At 44.8% G+C, this 24485-nt stretch overlaps 15 non-coding genes across 15 annotated transcripts; all 15 read left to right on the top strand.

The window, feature by feature from the left end:
• Positions 1 to 86: 86 nt before the first annotated feature.
• Positions 87 to 277, top strand: LOC141232065 (U2 spliceosomal RNA). The gene has a single exon (XR_012298331.1). It is a non-coding gene; the product is annotated as a U2 spliceosomal RNA (small nuclear RNA).
• A 1118-nt stretch (positions 278 to 1395) lies between these two features.
• On the top strand, positions 1396 to 1586 carry LOC141232064 (U2 spliceosomal RNA). The gene has a single exon (XR_012298330.1). It is a non-coding gene; the product is annotated as a U2 spliceosomal RNA (small nuclear RNA).
• Positions 1587 to 2701: 1115 nt separating this feature from the next.
• LOC141232063 (U2 spliceosomal RNA) lies at positions 2702 to 2892 on the top strand. Its single transcript, XR_012298329.1, has one exon. It is a non-coding gene; the product is annotated as a U2 spliceosomal RNA (small nuclear RNA).
• Positions 2893 to 4007: 1115 nt separating this feature from the next.
• On the top strand, positions 4008 to 4198 carry LOC141232062 (U2 spliceosomal RNA). Its single transcript, XR_012298328.1, has one exon. It is a non-coding gene; the product is annotated as a U2 spliceosomal RNA (small nuclear RNA).
• A 1118-nt stretch (positions 4199 to 5316) lies between these two features.
• LOC141232061 (U2 spliceosomal RNA) lies at positions 5317 to 5507 on the top strand. Its single transcript, XR_012298327.1, has one exon. It is a non-coding gene; the product is annotated as a U2 spliceosomal RNA (small nuclear RNA).
• Positions 5508 to 6622: 1115 nt separating this feature from the next.
• Positions 6623 to 6813, top strand: LOC141232060 (U2 spliceosomal RNA). Its single transcript, XR_012298326.1, has one exon. It is a non-coding gene; the product is annotated as a U2 spliceosomal RNA (small nuclear RNA).
• A 6176-nt stretch (positions 6814 to 12989) lies between these two features.
• Positions 12990 to 13179, top strand: LOC141231834 (U2 spliceosomal RNA). Its single transcript, XR_012298138.1, has one exon. It is a non-coding gene; the product is annotated as a U2 spliceosomal RNA (small nuclear RNA).
• Positions 13180 to 14295: 1116 nt separating this feature from the next.
• On the top strand, positions 14296 to 14486 carry LOC141232059 (U2 spliceosomal RNA). Its single transcript, XR_012298325.1, has one exon. It is a non-coding gene; the product is annotated as a U2 spliceosomal RNA (small nuclear RNA).
• Positions 14487 to 15602: 1116 nt separating this feature from the next.
• Positions 15603 to 15793, top strand: LOC141232058 (U2 spliceosomal RNA). The gene has a single exon (XR_012298324.1). It is a non-coding gene; the product is annotated as a U2 spliceosomal RNA (small nuclear RNA).
• A 1115-nt stretch (positions 15794 to 16908) lies between these two features.
• Positions 16909 to 17099, top strand: LOC141232056 (U2 spliceosomal RNA). The gene has a single exon (XR_012298322.1). It is a non-coding gene; the product is annotated as a U2 spliceosomal RNA (small nuclear RNA).
• A 1116-nt stretch (positions 17100 to 18215) lies between these two features.
• Positions 18216 to 18406, top strand: LOC141232055 (U2 spliceosomal RNA). Its single transcript, XR_012298321.1, has one exon. It is a non-coding gene; the product is annotated as a U2 spliceosomal RNA (small nuclear RNA).
• Positions 18407 to 19521: 1115 nt separating this feature from the next.
• LOC141232054 (U2 spliceosomal RNA) lies at positions 19522 to 19712 on the top strand. Its single transcript, XR_012298320.1, has one exon. It is a non-coding gene; the product is annotated as a U2 spliceosomal RNA (small nuclear RNA).
• Positions 19713 to 20827: 1115 nt separating this feature from the next.
• On the top strand, positions 20828 to 21018 carry LOC141232053 (U2 spliceosomal RNA). The gene has a single exon (XR_012298319.1). It is a non-coding gene; the product is annotated as a U2 spliceosomal RNA (small nuclear RNA).
• Positions 21019 to 22132: 1114 nt separating this feature from the next.
• LOC141232052 (U2 spliceosomal RNA) lies at positions 22133 to 22323 on the top strand. The gene has a single exon (XR_012298318.1). It is a non-coding gene; the product is annotated as a U2 spliceosomal RNA (small nuclear RNA).
• A 1112-nt stretch (positions 22324 to 23435) lies between these two features.
• Positions 23436 to 23626, top strand: LOC141232051 (U2 spliceosomal RNA). The gene has a single exon (XR_012298317.1). It is a non-coding gene; the product is annotated as a U2 spliceosomal RNA (small nuclear RNA).
• Positions 23627 to 24485: the final 859 nt, after the last annotated feature.

Here is a 24485-nt window from a genome sequence, read left to right as displayed (position 1 = left end):
TCTTAACGGGAGTCCAGGAGCTCATCTCCACAAATGGACTTTTCAGGATCCTTGGGTGGCTCCGTAGTTTGAAACCAATTCTGGTTATCGCTTCTCGGCCTTTTGGCTAAGATCAAGTGTAGTATCTGTTCTTATCAGTTTAATATCTGATACGTCCCCTATCTGGGGACCATATATTAAATGGATTTTTAGAACAGGGAGATGGAAAAAGAGCTTGCTCTGTCCACTCCACGCATTGACCTGGTATTGCAGTATCTCCAGGACCGGTGCACCCCTTCTTTAATGCAGTTTCTAAAATCAGAAAGAATTGAATTCAATGTTTTTTGTTCATTTTGCTTGTTTGTCGGATTTTGGGATGGACTCTTTGGCTTTGCTTTTCTTCTCCTCATTGGATTTTTCATGTTCAAAGTTGCAGAAGCCAGATTACAAGCTCATTTTGGTTCAACTTCAGCAACTGTGCATTGCATTGCCATGTAATGTGATGCAATGCTATCTTTCTAGCTCTCCCTTTTTACTTCCTTTTGGATAAACAGACATATTAGGCAAGCATTTTGGAGCTTTCACCTAAATAACTACAGGTGGTGAGATAAGCTGCACAATATAATTGACCTTTCAGTATATTGTTGCACACACACCATCTATTTAGCAAATGCCCTTGTTATCAACAGCAGCCTTTTAAACTCACCTGAGCTAACAGGTATGTGCGCTGGTTACTCTGCTGCGCTTAAAATTTCTTTTTTGGTTTGCTACAATGCCTTTTCTGAAACGTTGTCTCCTTCTGCTGGAACACTGACTTCTTTCATTTAATGCCTGCAGACTATAAAAGAGAACCCAACCCAAAAAGTTTGGTTGATTAGTCTGTGGCATTCTGTTAAACTGTTGCTTATGGCGGTCTCTGTGAGCTTCTCAGCGACATTCAGCCAGCCAGGTATCCTGCCTGCAGTAGATGGAATGTGGCAATGGAACGCTGGCTGCGCGTGTCATAATAGGCTCTGAGCCTTTATATACCTGTGCACAGCAGCAGCCACCTTCAGTCTGCTGCTGGACAGCCAGCAGCAGCAGCAGCAGCAGGAGAGGTATGTAATCAGGAGCCCTCCTGCTAAGGGTAGACAGCTGCTCGTTCCACCCCACCCCCCGCCTTAATTGGTTCTCCTCCCTTCCAACGGTGTTGAGGCGGGTGGGAACAGCAGGGGGTGAAGGTGCTGTGTTTAAAGAGGTGGAGTTATGCAGATCTAAAACGCGTGGATTGCAGCAGCAGCAAGCCGAAAAGTGCAGGCATGTAAGGGATCTAGAGGTTGACAACATGTCTTCTTAACGGGAGTCCAGGAGCTCATCTCCACAAATGGACTTTTCAGGATCCTTGGGTGGCTCCGTAGTTTGAAACCAATTCTGGTTATCGCTTCTCGGCCTTTTGGCTAAGATCAAGTGTAGTATCTGTTCTTATCAGTTTAATATCTGATACGTCCCCTATCTGGGGACCATATATTAAATGGATTTTTAGAACAGGGAGATGGAAAAAGAGCTTGCTCTGTCCACTCCACGCATTGACCTGGTATTGCAGTATCTCCAGGACCGGTGCACCCCTTCTTTAATGCAGTTTCTAAAATCAGAAAGAATTGAATTCAATGTTTTTTGTTCATTTTGCTTGTTTGTCGGATTTTGGGATGGACTCTTTGGCTTTGCTTTTCTTCTCCTCATTGGATTTTTCATGTTCAAAGTTGCAGAAGCCAGATTACAAGCTCATTTTGGTTCAACTTCAGCAACTGTGCATTGCATTGCCATGTAATGTGATGCAATGCTATCTTTCTAGCTCTCCCTTTTTACTTCCTTTTGGATAAACAGACATATTAGGCAAGCATTTTGGAGCTTTCACCTAAATAACTACAGGTGGTGAGATAAGCTGCACAATATAATTGACCTTTCAGTATATTGTTGCACACACACCATCTATTTAGCAAATGCCCTTGTTATCAACAGCAGCCTTTTAAACTCACCTGAGCTAACAGGTATGTGCGCTGGTTACTCTGCTGCGCTTAAAATTTCTTTTTTGGTTTGCTACAATGCCTTTTCTGAAACGTTGTCTCCTTCTGCTGGAACACTGACTTCTTTCATTTAATGCCTGCAGACTATAAAAGAGAACCCAACCCAAAAAGTTTGGTTGATTAGTCTGTGGCATTCTGTTAAACTGTTGCTTATGGCGGTCTCTGTGAGCTTCTCAGCGACATTCAGCCAGCCAGGTATCCTGCCTGCAGTAGATGGAATGTGGCAATGGAACGCTGGCTGCGCGTGTCATAATAGGCTCTGAGCCTTTATATACCTGTGCACAGCAGCAGCCACCTTCAGTCTGCTGCTGGACAGCCAGCAGCAGCAGCAGCAGGAGAGGTATGTAATCAGGAGCCCTCCTGCTAAGGGTAGACAGCTGCTCGTTCCACCCCACCCCCCGCCTTTATTGGTTCTCCTCCCTTCCAACGGTGTTGAGGCGGGTGGGAACAGCAGGGGGTGAAGGTGCTGTGTTTAAAGAGGTGGAGTTATGCAGATCTAAAACGCGTGGATTGCAGCAGCAGCAAGCCGAAAAGTGCAGGCATGTAAGGGATCTAGAGGTTGACAACATGTCTTCTTAACGGGAGTCCAGGAGCTCATCTCCACAAATGGACTTTTCAGGATCCTTGGGTGGCTCCGTAGTTTGAAACCAATTCTGGTTATCGCTTCTCGGCCTTTTGGCTAAGATCAAGTGTAGTATCTGTTCTTATCAGTTTAATATCTGATACGTCCCCTATCTGGGGACCATATATTAAATGGATTTTTAGAACAGGGAGATGGAAAAAGAGCTTGCTCTGTCCACTCCACGCATTGACCTGGTATTGCAGTATCTCCAGGACCGGTGCACCCCTTCTTTAATGCAGTTTCTAAAATCAGAAAGAATTGAATTCAATGTTTTTTGTTCATTTTGCTTGTTTGTCGGATTTTGGGATGGACTCTTTGGCTTTGCTTTTCTTCTCCTCATTGGATTTTTCATGTTCAAAGTTGCAGAAGCCAGATTACAAGCTCATTTTGGTTCAACTTCAGCAACTGTGCATTGCATTGCCATGTAATGTGATGCAATGCTATCTTTCTAGCTCTCCCTTTTTACTTCCTTTTGGATAAACAGACATATTAGGCAAGCATTTTGGAGCTTTCACCTAAATAACTACAGGTGGTGAGATAAGCTGCACAATATAATTGACCTTTCAGTATATTGTTGCACACACACCATCTATTTAGCAAATGCCCTTGTTATCAACAGCAGCCTTTTAAACTCACCTGAGCTAACAGGTATGTGCGCTGGTTACTCTGCTGCGCTTAAAATTTCTTTTTTGGTTTGCTACAATGCCTTTTCTGAAACGTTGTCTCCTTCTGCTGGAACACTGACTTCTTTCATTTAATGCCTGCAGACTATAAAAGAGAACCCAACCCAAAAAGTTTGGTTGATTAGTCTGTGGCATTCTGTTAAACTGTTGCTTATGGCGGTCTCTGTGAGCTTCTCAGCGACATTCAGCCAGCCAGGTATCCTGCCTGCAGTAGATGGAATGTGGCAATGGAACGCTGGCTGCGCGTGTCATAATAGGCTCTGAGCCTTTATATACCTGTGCACAGCAGCAGCCACCTTCAGTCTGCTGCTGGACAGCCAGCAGCAGCAGCAGCAGGAGAGGTATGTAATCAGGAGCCCTCCTGCTAAGGGTAGACAGCTGCTCGTTCCACCCCACCCCCCGCCTTAATTGGTTCTCCTCCCTTCCAACGGTGTTGAGGCGGGTGGGAACAGCAGGGGGTGAAGGTGCTGTGTTTAAAGAGGTGGAGTTATGCAGATCTAAAACGCGTGGATTGCAGCAGCAGCAAGCCGAAAAGTGCAGGCATGTAAGGGATCTAGAGGTTGACAACATGTCTTCTTAACGGGAGTCCAGGAGCTCATCTCCACAAATGGACTTTTCAGGATCCTTGGGTGGCTCCGTAGTTTGAAACCAATTCTGGTTATCGCTTCTCGGCCTTTTGGCTAAGATCAAGTGTAGTATCTGTTCTTATCAGTTTAATATCTGATACGTCCCCTATCTGGGGACCATATATTAAATGGATTTTTAGAACAGGGAGATGGAAAAAGAGCTTGCTCTGTCCACTCCACGCATTGACCTGGTATTGCAGTATCTCCAGGACCGGTGCACCCCTTCTTTAATGCAGTTTCTAAAATCAGAAAGAATTGAATTCAATGTTTTTTGTTCATTTTGCTTGTTTGTCGGATTTTGGGATGGACTCTTTGGCTTTGCTTTTCTTCTCCTCATTGGATTTTTCATGTTCAAAGTTGCAGAAGCCAGATTACAAGCTCATTTTGGTTCAACTTCAGCAACTGTGCATTGCATTGCCATGTAATGTGATGCAATGCTATCTTTCTAGCTCTCCCTTTTTACTTCCTTTTGGATAAACAGACATATTAGGCAAGCATTTTGGAGCTTTCACCTAAATAACTACAGGTGGTGAGATAAGCTGCACAATATAATTGACCTTTCAGTATATTGTTGCACACACACCATCTATTTAGCAAATGCCCTTGTTATCAACAGCAGCCTTTTAAACTCACCTGAGCTAACAGGTATGTGCGCTGGTTACTCTGCTGCGCTTAAAATTTCTTTTTTGGTTTGCTACAATGCCTTTTCTGAAACGTTGTCTCCTTCTGCTGGAACACTGACTTCTTTCATTTAATGCCTGCAGACTATAAAAGAGAACCCAACCCAAAAAGTTTGGTTGATTAGTCTGTGGCATTCTGTTAAACTGTTGCTTATGGCGGTCTCTGTGAGCTTCTCAGCGACATTCAGCCAGCCAGGTATCCTGCCTGCAGTAGATGGAATGTGGCAATGGAACGCTGGCTGCGCGTGTCATAATAGGCTCTGAGCCTTTATATACCTGTGCACAGCAGCAGCCACCTTCAGTCTGCTGCTGGACAGCCAGCAGCAGCAGCAGCAGCAGGAGAGGTATGTAATCAGGAGCCCTCCTGCTAAGGGTAGACAGCTGCTCGTTCCACCCCACCCCCCGCCTTAATTGGTTCTCCTCCCTTCCAACGGTGTTGAGGCGGGTGGGAACAGCAGGGGGTGAAGGTGCTGTGTTTAAAGAGGTGGAGTTATGCAGATCTAAAACGCGTGGATTGCAGCAGCAGCAAGCCGAAAAGTGCAGGCATGTAAGGGATCTAGAGGTTGACAACATGTCTTCTTAACGGGAGTCCAGGAGCTCATCTCCACAAATGGACTTTTCAGGATCCTTGGGTGGCTCCGTAGTTTGAAACCAATTCTGGTTATCGCTTCTCGGCCTTTTGGCTAAGATCAAGTGTAGTATCTGTTCTTATCAGTTTAATATCTGATACGTCCCCTATCTGGGGACCATATATTAAATGGATTTTTAGAACAGGGAGATGGAAAAAGAGCTTGCTCTGTCCACTCCACGCATTGACCTGGTATTGCAGTATCTCCAGGACCGGTGCACCCCTTCTTTAATGCAGTTTCTAAAATCAGAAAGAATTGAATTCAATGTTTTTTGTTCATTTTGCTTGTTTGTCGGATTTTGGGATGGACTCTTTGGCTTTGCTTTTCTTCTCCTCATTGGATTTTTCATGTTCAAAGTTGCAGAAGCCAGATTACAAGCTCATTTTGGTTCAACTTCAGCAACTGTGCATTGCATTGCCATGTAATGTGATGCAATGCTATCTTTCTAGCTCTCCCTTTTTACTTCCTTTTGGATAAACAGACATATTAGGCAAGCATTTTGGAGCTTTCACCTAAATAACTACAGGTGGTGAGATAAGCTGCACAATATAATTGACCTTTCAGTATATTGTTGCACACACACCATCTATTTAGCAAATGCCCTTGTTATCAACAGCAGCCTTTTAAACTCACCTGAGCTAACAGGTATGTGCGCTGGTTACTCTGCTGCGCTTAAAATTTCTTTTTTGGTTTGCTACAATGCCTTTTCTGAAACGTTGTCTCCTTCTGCTGGAACACTGACTTCTTTCATTTAATGCCTGCAGACTATAAAAGAGAACCCAACCCAAAAAGTTTGGTTGATTAGTCTGTGGCATTCTGTTAAACTGTTGCTTATGGCGGTCTCTGTGAGCTTCTCAGCGACATTCAGCCAGCCAGGTATCCTGCCTGCAGTAGATGGAATGTGGCAATGGAACGCTGGCTGCGCGTGTCATAATAGGCTCTGAGCCTTTATATACCTGTGCACAGCAGCAGCCACCTTCAGTCTGCTGCTGGACAGCCAGCAGCAGCAGCAGCAGGAGAGGTATGTAATCAGGAGCCCTCCTGCTAAGGGTAGACAGCTGCTCGTTCCACCCCACCCCCCGCCTTTATTGGTTCTCCTCCCTTCCAACGGTGTTGAGGCGGGTGGGAACAGCAGGGGGTGAAGGTGCTGTGTTTAAAGAGGTGGAGTTATGCAGATCTAAAACGCGTGGATTGCAGCAGCAGCAAGCCGAAAAGTGCAGGCATGTAAGGGATCTAGAGGTTGACAACATGTCTTCTTAACGGGAGTCCAGGAGCTCATCTCCACAAATGGACTTTTCAGGATCCTTGGGTGGCTCCGTAGTTTGAAACCAATTCTGGTTATCGCTTCTCGGCCTTTTGGCTAAGATCAAGTGTAGTATCTGTTCTTATCAGTTTAATATCTGATACGTCCCCTATCTGGGGACCATATATTAAATGGATTTTTAGAACAGGGAGATGGAAAAAGAGCTTGCTCTGTCCACTCCACGCATTGACCTGGTATTGCAGTATCTCCAGGACCGGTGCACCCCTTCTTTAATGCAGTTTCTAAAATCAGAAAGAATTGAATTCAATGTTTTTTGTTCATTTTGCTTGTTTGTCGGATTTTGGGATGGACTCTTTGGCTTTGCTTTTCTTCTCCTCATTGGATTTTTCATGTTCAAAGTTGCAGAAGCCAGATTACAAGCTCATTTTGGTTCAACTTCAGCAACTGTGCATTGCATTGCCATGTAATGTGATGCAATGCTATCTTTCTAGCTCTCCCTTTTTACTTCCTTTTGGATAAACAGACATATTAGGCAAGCATTTTGGAGCTTTCACCTAAATAACTACAGGTGGTGAGATAAGCTGCACAATATAATTGACCTTTCAGTATATTGTTGCACACACACCATCTATTTAGCAAATGCCCTTGTTATCAACAGCAGCCTTTTAAACTCACCTGAGCTAACAGGTATGTGCGCTGGTTACTCTGCTGCGCTTAAAATTTCTTTTTTGGTTTGCTACAATGCCTTTTCTGAAACGTTGTCTCCTTCTGCTGGAACACTGACTTCTTTCATTTAATGCCTGCAGACTATAAAAGAGAACCCAACCCAAAAAGTTTGGTTGATTAGTCTGTGGCATTCTGTTAAACTGTTGCTTATGGCGGTCTCTGTGAGCTTCTCAGCGACATTCAACCAGCCAGGTATCCTGCCTGCAGTAGATGGAATGTGGCAATGGAACGCTGGCTGCGCGTGTCATAATAGGCTCTGAGCCTTTATATACCTGTGCACAGCAGCAGCCACCTTCAGTCTGCTGCTGGACAGCCAGCAGCAGCAGCAGCAGGAGAGGTATGTAATCAGGAGCCCTCCTGCTAAGGGTAGACAGCTGCTCGTTCCACCCCACCCCCCGCCTTAATTGGTTCTCCTCCCTTCCAACGGTGTTGAGGCGGGTGGGAACAGCAGGGGGTGAAGGTGCTGTGTTTAAAGAGGTGGAGTTATGCAGATCTAAAACGCGTGGATTGCAGCAGCAGCAAGCCGAAAAGTGCAGGCATGTAAGGGATCTAGAGGTTGACAACATGTCTTCTTAACGGGAGTCCAGGAGCTCATCTCCACAAATGGACTTTTCAGGATCCTTGGGTGGCTCCGTAGTTTGAAACCAATTCTGGTTATCGCTTCTCGGCCTTTTGGCACGATCTATCAGGTTTACCTGTGTGGTCTTGCCTGTGAGGTGCTCTTGGTACCCTTTCTCTCGGCCTGGGGGGATCGTTCCTCTTCGGAGGGACTTAACCCCCCTGCTGCTATTGGGAGGAAGGATTAGTCCGGGAGCAACGGGAAGGGATCCCATGAAGGCTTGCGCCTTTCAGAGAGAAGAGTCGGTACGTTCCTGAGTGAAGGATGCCGGCAACGCTCACATATTCATCGGGTGATGCCCGGATGCGGAACACCGTGAGGATTGAAGTTGGAGCAGCATCGAGGATGGAGAAGAATTTGGACTACATCTGCCATAGGATTCTTCTTGGAGTTCTGGAGTTTCGGCGGGAAGACATATTCTGCTTCCAGGACAACGAGTACAAGGGGACATACACCATCACCTTCAAGAGCCAGGGATGCTGTCAGCAACTCGTACAAAAGGTAAACGAGAAAAACTACTTAGATGAGTTGGATGGACTAACCTTTTGTCTCTTGTATGCTTATGACGAGATCCCCATCGTGGTGCATTTCCCGAACCCCTTTGTGGAAGCTGCAGACATCTCGACCTACCTTACCCGCTATTGTGATGATCTGAGATACCTGGGTACTGTGAAGAACGCGGTAGGCTTCTGGTGCGGCAAGAGAAGGTATATGGCCCGTCTAAAGAGGGACCTTAGTGGAGTGGGAGGAATGCTACACCCTCCCTCAACCTTCGTAATCGGTAAGAGCAGAGGCTACTTATTTTATCCTGGAATGCCAGTATGTTGCAGGAACTGTGGACAAATGGGTCATACCCAAACGTCCTGCACGGGCAGGAAAGTAGACCGCTGCAATAATTGCAGCTGTTACGGACATTTAATGAAGGACTGTCCCGCTGGGAGGAAATGTAATCTCTGCGGTGAGGCGGGGCACATGTTCCGAGGATGCCCCAACAGGACCAGGACCAGGACCTACGCAGAAGCTGCATCTTCTGAAGCTGAGCCGATGCGCCCACCGGTCTTCACTGGCAGGCCGGCGTCGGAGGGCGGTTCGAAGGGCGAGAAGGCTGGGATGGAGCAGGGAGCCGGAGGCCCCTCTGGGGCGGCACCTGCATCGAAGTCCCTTAACGATGGGCGGACCTCGCATGGACCGGAGCGGGGGGGTCCTCCTTCTGGGAGGGTATCCTCCGTATCGATGGTTCCCGATACCGATCCTGTTGGGCTGGAGGGTGGTGCCCCTGTGCGGTTGGCTACAGGGGACCACGCAGCGATGGCCTCAGGATCTTCCAGGGCGATTAGCCAGCCAGATGAGGGGGCTTTGCTTCTAGGTGGCGAACATCAGGAAATCTGTGTTGCTGATCTTGTCCTGATGGACCAGTCTCCCCCCCTGGAGGAGGTGGAGGAAGAGGAGGACTGCACCAGTGACCTAGTGGAGTCTGCCCCGAAAAAGAGACGGAATGTCGAATCCCCAGCGTCTCCTGGAATGTGGCTGGGAACCTGTGACCTACGAGGGGGCAACCGCCGGCTCACAGAATATCGAGTCGTTTGGGTCTTCTAGCCCGGATGTCCTGGAGCAATTTGATATACAGGGCTTTGAGTCAGGTGTCCTCATGGAAGATCCACCACCCTGACCTATGAATGCCCACAATAAGACTTGTCTCACTGAATGTGAGGTCATTAAAGAGCCCAGTTCGTAGGGCTGCTCTATTCAAGTATTTAGAAACCACTGACTTTGACATATGTTTATTACAGGAATGCGGGATACAACATGCACTAAATTATAATGATATCAAGACAGATTGGAGACTGGGGCCCTCCATCTGGTCTGGCTCCAATGACAACAAGTCAGCGGGGGTGGGCTTCCTCTGTCGTGGGAGAAATATTACTATAAATGCTGTCACAGAAATAGTACCAGGCAGAGTGGTTTTAGTGCATTTTAAATTTAATGGTTTTACCCTACGTGTAATGAATATTTATGCTCCCCCTGATAAGCAAGAGAGAATTAATTTATTTGGGATATTGCCATTGTACTGTACTGGGTCATCTCCCCTGGTCGTAGGGGGTGATTTTAATTGTCTTTGTGCTAGTGAACAACGAGCAGGGGGTGACCCTTTACGCAAATTGGATAAGTCATGTCATCTATTGAAAGATTTTATAACTGATTTTAAATTATGCGATGCGTGGAGGTCACTCCTGCCGACGGACCCTGGTTATACGTGGTCCGGAAGAGGGGTGTCCTCCAGGATCGATTTTATTTTCCTATCAGATGATTTTAACCCTGTAAAATGTGTTTTAACATCAAATATATTTTCTGACCATAAGGGCTTGGAGGTGCATCTAGAATACCGGGATGAACAGAGGGTCAACAGGGGCCTCTGGCGTCTAAGTACTTACCTGCTGGAGGACCCTCTGATTCGACAAGACTTTGGTAAAGCCTATCAAGCCTGGCGGCGACAAAAACCTTCTGATGCCCCTATGGTAACCTGGTGGGAAAATTTTAAAAAAAAAGTCAGAATGTTTTTTATAAAAGCAGGGAGACGTAAAGCTAGAGAGAAAAAAAGATGTTTTAGTGATCTTAACACCAAACTGCAAACACTTTTTAAATTCAAAGAGCTAGGGGTGGAGGTGGGAGATGATATTGCTAGCCTAAAAACTGAAATTCAGAACTGCATAGACACAAAGGGGAAAGAGATTATTTTTAACTCTAGAGTGCAGCACTTGGAGGAGGGGGAGAAGTGCTCTCGCTTCTTCTTCAAAAAAGTCATGGATAAAAGAGAAGTGATCACAAATCTAGAGGGTGAAACATCTATGCAGGGAATGTTGAATGCTACTTTTAACTTTTATAAGCATCTTTTTAGTAAAAAGTGTATAGATGAGTCCTTTTTATCTGATGCTCTTAATGATCTCGATTTTAAGTTAAATTTTACAGACCAGGAGTTTTTAGAACGCGATATTGTTTTAGAGGAATTATTTTATGTTTTTAAAAGTTTCTCTAAGGGTAAAGCACCTGGGTGTGACGGACTACCTGTAGAATTTTACCTTACTTTTTGGGACATTTTAAAAGAGGACCTTTTTATGCTTTTTAAAGAAGTTTTTATTTGTGAACAGTTGCCATTTTCGTGGAGGAGAGGAGTGGTGTCTTTGATATATAAAAAAGGTGACCGCAGTACTCTAGCGAATTGGAGACCCATAACTCTCCTAAATGTTGATTACAAGGTACTTGCTAAGGTGGTTGCAGACCGGCTCAGGAGTGTCATTGCCAAACTAATCCAGCCTGAGCAGGTTTGTAGTGTACCAGGCAGAAGTATTTCAGAGGTTTTAAACGTATTAAGGGATGTAATTTGGTATTCCAGAGACCGGGGTCAAAATGTAGCTCTTTTAGCCCTAGATTTTGAAAAAGCTTTCGATAGAGTCTCTCATAGATTTCTTTTTAGAGTTTTAAAAAGAATGGGTATCCCTAATATGCTTTTAAATTGTATTAAGATTTTATATAAAAATTGTTTTAGTCAAATTTCTCTTAATGGCTTTTTAACAGATGGAGTTCCCCTTGAGTCCGGAGTGAAGCAGGGATGCCCCTTGTCGCCCATCCTGTTCATCTGCGCCATGGAGCCCCTGCTGAGCGCAATAAGGAAAGACAAAGTGATTAGAGGGGTTCCTGTTCCAGGCGGAGGTGGCAGTGATGTGAGAGTCTTTGGCTACATGGATGACGTGACAGTTGTGTGCGTGGACCCTGCTTCCCTCCGGAGGGCGGTGTTGCGCATTGAATTTTTTTCCCAGGCATCCGGGTTTAAACTTAATTTAAATAAATCTGAATGTCTGACTTTGGGATCCTGGGACACCGCCCAACTCCCGCAGCTCACTATAAAACGAGACAATGTAAAAATTCTTGGAGTTGTTTTTAACGAGGAGAATGTGGGAACTCAAAGCTGGGAGAATGTCATAGAAAAAATGTCAAAGAAAATATCATTTTGGGGTTTGAGGTCCCTAACAATGGAGGGGAAAATTTTAATTATAAAATCAGTGTTGTTACCCCTCATACTGTATATAGCTATGGTGTACCCCCCCTCTGATGTTTTAATTAAAAAAATGACTAGGATGATCTTTATGTTTTTATGGAACTCCAAAATGGAAAAATTAAGGCGAGAAATAATGAGGAAGAATAAAATGAACGGCGGAAGGGATGTCCCCGATTTACATATTTATTTGTATTTAAATTATTTCTGCTTTTGTTTCAAACATTTTAATGGTAATAGTGCGCTAAGTTATTTTTTAAAATATACTTGTGGGATGATTTTTAAAAGATGGTTTAAGTTGTCGTTGAATTCCCCTGTTTTACTATGCCCCCCCAAACACCAAGCAATCTTAGAAAAGACTGTTCGATTTTATAGCCTTGGTGATTTTAATATGGACATTTTTAAAGACCGCAAGAAGCTTTTATCTTTTCTGAGGAGGAATGAAGATGTGACCCCCATAGTAAATTTCTCAGAAGAGAGATCGAAGCAAGTTTGGAAGAATGTCTTCGGGAAATTCTTAGCAAATGGACATAAGGATATCGCATGGATGGTGGTCCACCAGTGCCTCCCCACCAGAGAATTTCAACACAGGAGAGGCCTGGTGGCCAGAGCCAAATGCCCCAGAGACTCATGTGTTAATGACGAAACCACCTTGCACCTTATGTGGAATTGCCCATTTGCACAGGAACTTTGGCACAAAGTTGGGATTCTTTTAAAATGGACTTGCGGTTTAAGAGATTTTAACCATGAATATGTTTTATATGGCCTTTTTAAATGTCCGACCCCTCAACAGTATTGTATATGTTGGTGTATGATTAACTGTTTTAAAGACGCCCTTTGGAAGGCACGCAATATTTTACTTTTTAAACGTGATGCTATTTCTGTGAAGGATTGTCTTAAAATTGCTTTTAGCCAGATGTATATTTATTACTTGAGGGATGTCAAATGTATTGGGAGGAGGGATGCTAATCGTATATGGGGTTTTTATGGGTGGAATTCTGTGTTTTAATAATGTACTGTTTGTGTTGTTGTTTTTGATTGTAAACCATCTTTTACGCACTTAATAAATTATGTTGAAACCTGATCTGTTCTTATCAGTTTAATATCTGATACGTCCCCTATCTGGGGACCATATATTAAATGGATTTTTAGAACAGGGAGATGGAAAAAGAGCTTGCTCTGTCCACTCCACGCATTGACCTGGTATTGCAGTATCTCCAGGACCGGTGCACCCCTTCTTTAATGCAGTTTCTAAAATCAGAAAGAATTGAATTCAATGTTTTTTGTTCATTTTGCTTGTTTGTCGGATTTTGGGATGGACTCTTTGGCTTTGCTTTTCTTCTCCTCATTGGATTTTTCATGTTCAAAGTTGCAGAAGCCAGATTACAAGCTCATTTTGGTTCAACTTCAGCAACTGTGCATTGCATTGCCATGTAATGTGATGCAATGCTATCTTTCTAGCTCTCCCTTTTTACTTCCTTTTGGATAAACAGACATATTAGGCAAGCATTTTGGAGCTTTCACCTAAATAACTACAGGTGGTGAGATAAGCTGCACAATATAATTGACCTTTCAGTATATTGTTGCACACACACCATCTATTTAGCAAATGCCCTTGTTATCAACAGCAGCCTTTTAAACTCACCTGAGCTAACAGGTATGTGCGCTGGTTACTCTGCTGCGCTTAAAATTTCTTTTTTGGTTTGCTACAATGCCTTTTCTGAAACGTTGTCTCCTTCTGCTGGAACACTGACTTCTTTCATTTAATGCCTGCAGACTATAAAAGAGAACCCAACCCAAAAAGTTTGGTTGATTAGTCTGTGGCATTCTGTTAAACTGTTGCTTATGGCGGTCTCTGTGAGCTTCTCAGCGACATTCAGCCAGCCAGGTATCCTGCCTGCAGTAGATGGAATGTGGCAATGGAACGCTGGCTGCGCGTGTCATAATAGGCTCTGAGCCTTTATATACCTGTGCACAGCAGCAGCCACCTTCAGTCTGCTGCTGGACAGCCAGCAGCAGCAGCAGCAGGAGAGGTATGTAATCAGGAGCCCTCCTGCTAAGGGTAGACAGCTGCTCGTTCCACCCCACCCCCCCGCCTTAATTGGTTCTCCTCCCTTCCAACGGTGTTGAGGCGGGTGGGAACAGCAGGGGGTGAAGGTGCTGTGTTTAAAGAGGTGGAGTTATGCAGATCTAAAACGCGTGGATTGCAGCAGCAGCAAGCCGAAAAGTGCAGGCATGTAAGGGATCTAGAGGTTGACAACATGTCTTCTTAACGGGAGTCCAGGAGCTCATCTCCACAAATGGACTTTTCAGGATCCTTGGGTGGCTCCGTAGTTTGAAACCAATTCTGGTTATCGCTTCTCGGCCTTTTGGCTAAGATCAAGTGTAGTATCTGTTCTTATCAGTTTAATATCTGATACGTCCCCTATCTGGGGACCATATATTAAATGGATTTTTAGAACAGGGAGATGGAAAAAGAGCTTGCTCTGTCCACTCCACGCATTGACCTGGTATTGCAGTATCTCCAGGACCGGTGCACCCCTTCTTTAATGCAGTTTCTAAAATCAGAAAGAATTGAATTCAATGTTTTTTGTTCATTTTGCTTGTTTGTCGGATTTTGGGATGGACTCTTTGGCTTTGCTTTTCTTCTCCTCATTGGATTTTTCATGTTCAAAGTTGCAGAAGCCAGATTACAAGCTCATTTTGGTTCAACTTCAGCAACTGTGCATTGCATTGCCATGTAATGTGATGCAATGCTATCTTTCTAGCTCTCCCTTTTTACTTCCTTTTGGATAAACAGACATATTAGGCAAGCATTTTGGAGCTTTCACCTAAATAACTACAGGTGGTGAGATAAGCTGCACAATATAATTGACCTTTCAGTATATTGTTGCACACACACCATCTATTTAGCAAATGCCCTTGTTATCAACAGCAGCCTTTTAAACTCACCTGAGCTAACAGGTATGTGCGCTGGTTACTCTGCTGCGCTTAAAATTTCTTTTTTGGTTTGCTACAATGCCTTTTCTGAAACATTGTCTCCTTCTGCTGGAACACTGACTTCTTTCATTTAATGCCTGCAGACTATAAAAGAGAACCCAACCCAAAAAGTTTGGTTGATTAGTCTGTGGCATTCTGTTAAACTGTTGCTTATGGCGGTCTCTGTGAGCTTCTCAGCGACATTCAGCCAGCCAGGTATCCTGCCTGCAGTAGATGGAATGTGGCAATGGAACGCTGGCTGCGCGTGTCATAATAGGCTCTGAGCCTTTATATACCTGTGCACAGCAGCAGCCACCTTCAGTCTGCTGCTGGACAGCCAGCAGCAGCAGCAGCAGGAGAGGTATGTAATCAGGAGCCCTCCTGCTAAGGGTAGACAGCTGCTCGTTCCACCCCACCCCCCCGCCTTAATTGGTTCTCCTCCCTTCCAACGGTGTTGAGGCGGGTGGGAACAGCAGGGGGTGAAGGTGCTGTGTTTAAAGAGGTGGAGTTATGCAGATCTAAAACGCGTGGATTGCAGCAGCAGCAAGCCGAAAAGTGCAGGCATGTAAGGGATCTAGAGGTTGACAACATGTCTTCTTAACGGGAGTCCAGGAGCTCATCTCCACAAATGGACTTTTCAGGATCCTTGGGTGGCTCCGTAGTTTGAAACCAATTCTGGTTATCGCTTCTCGGCCTTTTGGCTAAGATCAAGTGTAGTATCTGTTCTTATCAGTTTAATATCTGATACGTCCCCTATCTGGGGACCATATATTAAATGGATTTTTAGAACAGGGAGATGGAAAAAGAGCTTGCTCTGTCCACTCCACGCATTGACCTGGTATTGCAGTATCTCCAGGACCGGTGCACCCCTTCTTTAATGCAGTTTCTAAAATCAGAAAGAATTGAATTCAATGTTTTTTGTTCATTTTGCTTGTTTGTCGGATTTTGGGATGGACTCTTTGGCTTTGCTTTTCTTCTCCTCATTGGATTTTTCATGTTCAAAGTTGCAGAAGCCAGATTACAAGCTCATTTTGGTTCAACTTCAGCAACTGTGCATTGCATTGCCATGTAATGTGATGCAATGCTATCTTTCTAGCTCTCCCTTTTTACTTCCTTTTGGATAAACAGACATATTAGGCAAGCATTTTGGAGCTTTCACCTAAATAACTACAGGTGGTGAGATAAGCTGCACAATATAATTGACCTTTCAGTATATTGTTGCACACACACCATCTATTTAGCAAATGCCCTTGTTATCAACAGCAGCCTTTTAAACTCACCTGAGCTAACAGGTATGTGCGCTGGTTACTCTGCTGCGCTTAAAATTTCTTTTTTGGTTTGCTACAATGCCTTTTCTGAAACGTTGTCTCCTTCTGCTGGAACACTGACTTCTTTCATTTAATGCCTGCAGACTATAAAAGAGAACCCAACCCAAAAAGTTTGGTTGATTAGTCTGTGGCATTCTGTTAAACTGTTGCTTATGGCGGTCTCTGTGAGCTTCTCAGCGACATTCAGCCAGCCAGGTATCCTGCCTGCAGTAGATGGAATGTGGCAATGGAACGCTGGCTGCGCGTGTCATAATAGGCTCTGAGCCTTTATATACCTGTGCACAGCAGCAGCCAACTTCAGTCTGCTGCTGGACAGCCAGCAGCAGCAGCAGCAGGAGAGGTATGTAATCAGGAGCCCTCCTGCTAAGGGTAGACAGCTGCTCGTTCCACCCCACCCCCCGCCTTAATTGGTTCTCCTCCCTTCCAACGGTGTTGAGGCGGGTGGGAACAGCAGGGGGTGAAGGTGCTGTGTTTAAAGAGGTGGAGTTATGCAGATCTAAAACGCGTGGATTGCAGCAGCAGCAAGCCGAAAAGTGCAGGCATGTAAGGGATCTAGAGGTTGACAACATGTCTTCTTAACGGGAGTCCAGGAGCTCATCTCCACAAATGGACTTTTCAGGATCCTTGGGTGGCTCCGTAGTTTGAAACCAATTCTGGTTATCGCTTCTCGGCCTTTTGGCTAAGATCAAGTGTAGTATCTGTTCTTATCAGTTTAATATCTGATACGTCCCCTATCTGGGGACCATATATTAAATGGATTTTTAGAACAGGGAGATGGAAAAAGAGCTTGCTCTGTCCACTCCACGCATTGACCTGGTATTGCAGTATCTCCAGGACCGGTGCACCCCTTCTTTAATGCAGTTTCTAAAATCAGAAAGAATTGAATTCAATGTTTTTTGTTCATTTTGCTTGTTTGTCGGATTTTGGGATGGACTCTTTGGCTTTGCTTTTCTTCTCCTCATTGGATTTTTCATGTTCAAAGTTGCAGAAGCCAGATTACAAGCTCATTTTGGTTCAACTTCAGCAACTGTGCATTGCATTGCCATGTAATGTGATGCAATGCTATCTTTCTAGCTCTCCCTTTTTACTTCCTTTTGGATAAACAGACATATTAGGCAAGCATTTTGGAGCTTTCACCTAAATAACTACAGGTGGTGAGATAAGCTGCACAATATAATTGACCTTTCAGTATATTGTTGCACACACACCATCTATTTAGCAAATGCCCTTGTTATCAACAGCAGCCTTTTAAACTCACCTGAGCTAACAGGTATGTGCGCTGGTTACTCTGCTGCGCTTAAAATTTCTTTTTTGGTTTGCTACAATGCCTTTTCTGAAACGTTGTCTCCTTCTGCTGGAACACTGACTTCTTTCATTTAATGCCTGCAGACTATAAAAGAGAACCCAACCCAAAAAGTTTGGTTGATTAGTCTGTGGCATTCTGTTAAACTGTTGCTTATGGCGGTCTCTGTGAGCTTCTCAGCGACATTCAGCCAGCCAGGTATCCTGCCTGCAGTAGATGGAATGTGGCAATGGAACGCTGGCTGCGCGTGTCATAATAGGCTCTGAGCCTTTATATACCTGTGCACAGCAGCAGCCACCTTCAGTCTGCTGCTGGACAGCCAGCAGCAGCAGCAGCAGGAGAGGTATGTAATCAGGAGCCCTCCTGCTAAGGGTAGACAGCTGCTCGTTCCACCCCACCCCCCCGCCTTAATTGGTTCTCCTCCCTTCCAACGGTGTTGAGGCGGGTGGGAACAGCAGGGGGTGAAGGTGCTGTGTTTAAAGAGGTGGAGTTATGCAGATCTAAAACGCGTGGATTGCAGCAGCAGCAAGCCGAAAAGTGCAGGCATGTAAGGGATCTAGAGGTTGACAACATGTCTTCTTAACGGGAGTCCAGGAGCTCATCTCCACAAATGGACTTTTCAGGATCCTTGGGTGGCTCCGTAGTTTGAAACCAATTCTGGTTATCGCTTCTCGGCCTTTTGGCTAAGATCAAGTGTAGTATCTGTTCTTATCAGTTTAATATCTGATACGTCCCCTATCTGGGGACCATATATTAAATGGATTTTTAGAACAGGGAGATGGAAAAAGAGCTTGCTCTGTCCACTCCACGCATTGACCTGGTATTGCAGTATCTCCAGGACCGGTGCACCCCTTCTTTAATGCAGTTTCTAAAATCAGAAAGAATTGAATTCAATGTTTTTTGTTCATTTTGCTTGTTTGTCGGATTTTGGGATGGACTCTTTGGCTTTGCTTTTCTTCTCCTCATTGGATTTTTCATGTTCAAAGTTGCAGAAGCCAGATTACAAGCTCATTTTGGTTCAACTTCAGCAACTGTGCATTGCATTGCCATGTAATGTGATGCAATGCTATCTTTCTAGCTCTCCCTTTTTACTTCCTTTTGGATAAACAGACATATTAGGCAAGCATTTTGGAGCTTTCACCTAAATAACTACAGGTGGTGAGATAAGCTGCACAATATAATTGACCTTTCAGTATATTGTTGCACACACACCATCTATTTAGCAAATGCCCTTGTTATCAACAGCAGCCTTTTAAACTCACCTGAGCTAACAGGTATATGCGCTGGTTACTCTGCTGCGCTTAAAATTTCTTTTTTGGTTTGCTACAATGCCTTTTCTGAAACGTTGTCTCCTTCTGCTGGAACACTGACTTCTTTCATTTAATGCCTGCAGACTATGAAAGAGAACCCAACCCAAAAAGTTTGGTTGATTAGTCTGTGGCATTCTGTTAAACTGTTGCTTATGGCGGTCTCTGTGAGCTTCTCAGCGACATTCAGCCAGCCAGGTATCCTGCCTGCAGTAGATGGAATGTGGCAATGGAACGCTGGCTGCGCGTGTCATAATAGGCTCTGAGCCTTTATATACCTGTGCACAGTAGCAGCCACCTTCAGTCTGCTGCTGGACAGCCAGCAGCAGCAGCAGCAGGAGAGGTATGTAATCAGGAGCCCTCCTGCTAAGGGTAGACAGCTGCTCGTTCCACCCCACCCCCCGCCTTAATTGGTTCTCCTCCCTTCCAACGGTGTTGAGGCGGGTGGGAACAGCAGGGGGTGAAGGTGCTGTGTTTAAAGAGGTGGAGTTATGCAGATCTAAAACGCGTGGATTGCAGCAGCAGCAAGCCGAAAAGTGCAGGCATGTAAGGGATCTAGAGGTTGACAACATGTCTTCTTAACGGGAGTCCAGGAGCTCATCTCCACAAATGGACTTTTCAGGATCCTTGGGTGGCTCCGTAGTTTGAAACCAATTCTGGTTATCGCTTCTCGGCCTTTTGGCTAAGATCAAGTGTAGTATCTGTTCTTATCAGTTTAATATCTGATACGTCCCCTATCTGGGGACCATATATTAAATGGATTTTTAGAACAGGGAGATGGAAAAAGAGCTTGCTCTGTCCACTCCACGCATTGACCTGGTATTGCAGTATCTCCAGGACCGGTGCACCCCTTCTTTAATGCAGTTTCTAAAATCAGAAAGAATTGAATTCAATGTTTTTTGTTCATTTTGCTTGTTTGTCGGATTTTGGGATGGACTCTTTGGCTTTGCTTTTCTTCTCCTCATTGGATTTTTCATGTTCAAAGTTGCAGAAGCCAGATTACAAGCTCATTTTGGTTCAACTTCAGCAACTGTGCATTGCATTGCCATGTAATGTGATGCAATGCTATCTTTCTAGCTCTCCCTTTTTACTTCCTTTTGGATAAACAGACATATTAGGCAAGCATTTTGGAGCTTTCACCTAAATAACTACAGGTGGTGAGATAAGCTGCACAATATAATTGACCTTTCAGTATATTGTTGCACACACACCATCTATTTAGCAAATGCCCTTGTTATCAACAGCAGCCTTTTAAACTCACCTGAGCTAACAGGTATGTGCGCTGGTTACTCTGCTGCGCTTAAAATTTCTTTTTTGGTTTGCTACAATGCCTTTTCTGAAACGTTGTCTCCTTCTGCTGGAACACTGACTTCTTTCATTTAATGCCTGCAGACTATAAAAGAGAACCCAACCCAAAAAGTTTGGTTGATTAGTCTGTGGCATTCTGTTAAACTGTTGCTTATGGCGGTCTCTGTGATCTTCTCAGCGACATTCAGCCAGCCAGGTATCCTGCCTGCAGTAGATGGAATGTGGCAATGGAACGCTGGCTGCGCGTGTCATAATAGGCTCTGAGCCTTTATATACCTGTGCACAGCAGCAGCCACCTTCAGTCTGCTGCTGGACAGCCAGCAGCAGCAGCAGCAGGAGAGGTATGTAATCAGGAGCCCTCCTGCTAAGGGTAGACAGCTGCTCGTTCCACCCCACCCCCCGCCTTAATTGGTTCTCCTCCCTTCCAACGGTGTTGAGGCGGGTGGGAACAGCAGGGGGTGAAGGTGCTGTGTTTAAAGAGGTGGAGTTATGCAGATCTAAAACGCGTGGATTGCAGCAGCAGCAAGCCGAAAAGTGCAGGCATGTAAGGGATCTAGAGGTTGACAACATGTCTTCTTAACGGGAGTCCAGGAGCTCATCTCCACAAATGGACTTTTCAGGATCCTTGGGTGGCTCCGTAGTTTGAAACCAATTCTGGTTATCGCTTCTCGGCCTTTTGGCTAAGATCAAGTGTAGTATCTGTTCTTATCAGTTTAATATCTGATACGTCCCCTATCTGGGGACCATATATTAAATGGATTTTTAGAACAGGGAGATGGAAAAAGAGCTTGCTCTGTCCACTCCACGCATTGACCTGGTATTGCAGTATCTCCAGGACCGGTGCACCCCTTCTTTAATGCAGTTTCTAAAATCAGAAAGAATTGAATTCAATGTTTTTTGTTCATTTTGCTTGTTTGTCGGATTTTGGGATGGACTCTTTGGCTTTGCTTTTCTTCTCCTCATTGGATTTTTCATGTTCAAAGTTGCAGAAGCCAGATTACAAGCTCATTTTGGTTCAACTTCAGCAACTGTGCATTGCATTGCCATGTAATGTGATGCAATGCTATCTTTCTAGCTCTCCCTTTTTACTTCCTTTTGGATAAACAGACATATTAGGCAAGCATTTTGGAGCTTTCACCTAAATAACTACAGGTGGTGAGATAAGCTTCACAATATAATTGACCTTTCAGTATATTGTTGCACACACACCATCTATTTAGCAAATGCCCTTGTTATCAACAGCAGCCTTTTAAACTCACCTGAGCTAACAGGTATGTGCGCTGGTTACTCTGCTGCGCTTAAAATTTCTTTTTTGGTTTGCTACAATGCCTTTTCTGAAACGTTGTCTCCTTCTGCTGGAACACTGACTTCTTTCATTTAATGCCTGCAGACTATAAAAGAGAACCCAACCCAAAAAGTTTGGTTGATTAGTCTGTGGCATTCTGTTAAACTGTTGCTTATGGCGGTCTCTGTGAGCTTCTCAGCGACATTCAGCCAGCCAGGTATCCTGCCTGCAGTAGATGGAATGTGGCAATGGAACGCTGGCTGCGCGTGTCATAATAGGCTCTGAGCCTTATATACCTGTGCACAGCAGCAGCCACCTTCAGTCTGCTGCTGGACAGCCAGCAGCATCAGCAGCAGGAGAGGTATGTAATCAGGAGCCCTCCTGCTAAGGGTAGACAGCTGCTCGTTCCACCCCTCCCCCCGCCTTAATTGGTTCTCCTCCCTTCCAACGGTGTTGAGGCGGGTGGGAACAGCAGGGGGTGAAGGTGCTGTGTTTAAAGAGGTGGAGTTATGCAGATCTAAAACGCGTGGATTGCAGCAGCAGCAAGCCGAAAAGTGCAGGCATGTAAGGGATCTAGAGGTTGACAACATGTCTTCTTAACGGGAGTCCAGGAGCTCATCTCCACAAATGGACTTTTCAGGATCCTTGGGTGGCTCCGTAGTTTGAAACCAATTCTGGTTATCGCTTCTCGGCCTTTTGGCTAAGATCAAGTGTAGTATCTGTTCTTATCAGTTTAATATCTGATACGTCCCCTATCTGGGGACCATATATTAAATGGATTTTTAGAACAGGGAGATGGAAAAAGAGCTTGCTCTGTCCACTCCACGCATTGACCTGGTATTGCAGTATCTCCAGGACCGGTGCACCCCTTCTTTAATGCAGTTTCTAAAATCAGAAAGAATTGAATTCAAAGTTTTTTGTTCATTTTGCTTGTTTGTCGGATTTTGGGATGGACTCTTTGGCTTTGCTTTTCTTCTCCTCATTGGATTTTTCATGTTCAAAGTTGCAGAAGCCAGATTACAAGCTCATTTTGGTTCAACTTCAGCAACTGTGCATTGCATTGCCATGTAATGTGATGCAATGCTATCTTTCTAGCTCTCCCTTTTTACTTCCTTTTGGATAAACAGACATATTAGGCAAGCATTTTGGAGCTTTCACCTAAATAACTACAGGTGGTGAGATAAGCTGCACAATATAATTGACCTTTCAGTATATTGTTGCACACACACCATCTATTTAGCAAATGCCCTTGTTATCAACAGCAGCCTTTTAAACTCACCTGAGCTAACAGGTATGTGCGCTGGTTACTCTGCTGCGCTTAAAATTTCTTTTTTGGTTTGCTACAATGCCTTTTCTGAAACGTTGTCTCCTTCTGCTGGAACACTGACTTCTTTCATTTAATGCCTGCAGACTATAAAAGAGAACCCAACCCAAAAAGTTTGGTTGATTAGTCTGTGGCATTCTGTTAAACTGTTGCTTATGGCGGTCTCTGTGAGCTTCTCAGCGACATTCAGCCAGCCAGGTATCCTGCCTGCAGTAGATGGAATGTGGCAATGGAACGCTGGCTGCGCGTGTCATAATAGGCTCTGAGCCTTTATATACCTGTGCACAGCAGCAGCCACCTTCAGTCTGCTGCTGGACAGCCAGCAGCAGCAGCAGGAGAGGTATGTAATCAGGAGCCCTCCTGCTAAGGGTAGACAGCTGCTCGTTCCACCCCACCCCCCGCCTTAATTGGTTCTCCTCCCTTCCAACGGTGTTGAGGCGGGTGGGAACAGCAGGGGGTGAAGGTGCTGTGTTTAAAGAGGTGGAGTTATGCAGATCTAAAACGCGTGGATTGCAGCAGCAGCAAGCCGAAAAGTGCAGGCATGTAAGGGATCTAGAGGTTGACAACATGTCTTCTTAACGGGAGTCCAGGAGCTCATCTCCACAAATGGACTTTTCAGGATCCTTGGGTGGCTCCGTAGTTTGAAACCAATTCTGGTTATCGCTTCTCGGCCTTTTGGCTAAGATCAAGTGTAGTATCTGTTCTTATCAGTTTAATATCTGATACGTCCCCTATCTGGGGACCATATATTAAATGGATTTTTAGAACAGGGAGATGGAAAAAGAGCTTGCTCTGTCCACTCCACGCATTGACCTGGTATTGCAGTATCTCCAGGACCGGTGCACCCCTTCTTTAATGCAGTTTCTAAAATCAGAAAGAATTGAATTCAATGTTTTTTGTTCATTTTGCTTGTTTGTCGGATTTTGGGATGGACTCTTTGGCTTTGCTTTTCTTCTCCTCATTGGATTTTTCATGTTCAAAGTTGCAGAAGCCAGATTACAAGCTCATTTTGGTTCAACTTCAGCAACTGTGCATTGCATTGCCATGTAATGTGATGCAATGCTATCTTTCTAGCTCTCCCTTTTTACTTCCTTTTGGATAAACAGACATATTAGGCAAGCATTTTGGAGCTTTCACCTAAATAACTACAGGTGGTGAGATAAGCTGCACAATATAATTGACCTTTCAGTATATTGTTGCACACACACCATCTATTTAGCAAATGCCCTTGTTATCAACAGCAGCCTTTTAAACTCACCTGAGCTAACAGGTATGTGCGCTGGTTACTCTGCTGCGCTTAAAATTTCTTTTTTGGTTTGCTACAATGCCTTTTCTGAAACGTTGTCTCCTTCTGCTGGAACACTGACTTCTTTCATTTAATGCCTGCAGACTATAAAAGAGAACCCAACCCAAAAAGTTTGGTTGATTAGTCTGTGGCATTCTGTTAAACTGTTGCTTATGGCGGTCTCTGTGAGCTTCTCAGCGACATTCAGCCAGCCAGGTATCCTGCCTGCAGTAGATGGAATGTGGCAATGGAACGCTGGCTACGCGTGTCATAATAGGCTCTGAGCCTTTATATACCTGTGCACAGCAGCAGCCACCTTCAGTCTGCTGCTGGACAGCCAGCAGCAGCAGCAGCAGGAGAGGTATGTAATCAGGAGCCCTCCTGCTAAGGGTAGACAGCTGCTCGTTCCACCCCACCCCCCGCC

Source organism: Phyllobates terribilis, unplaced genomic scaffold (assembly GCF_046119375.1).
Source record: "Phyllobates terribilis strain yellow unplaced genomic scaffold, ASM4611937v1 Scaffold_538__1_contigs__length_1162401, whole genome shotgun sequence".
NCBI classification, from domain to species: Eukaryota; Metazoa; Chordata; class Amphibia; order Anura; family Dendrobatidae; genus Phyllobates; species Phyllobates terribilis.
The sequence above is the reverse complement of the archived record's forward strand: the minus strand, read 5'-3'. Positions and strand labels throughout refer to the sequence as shown.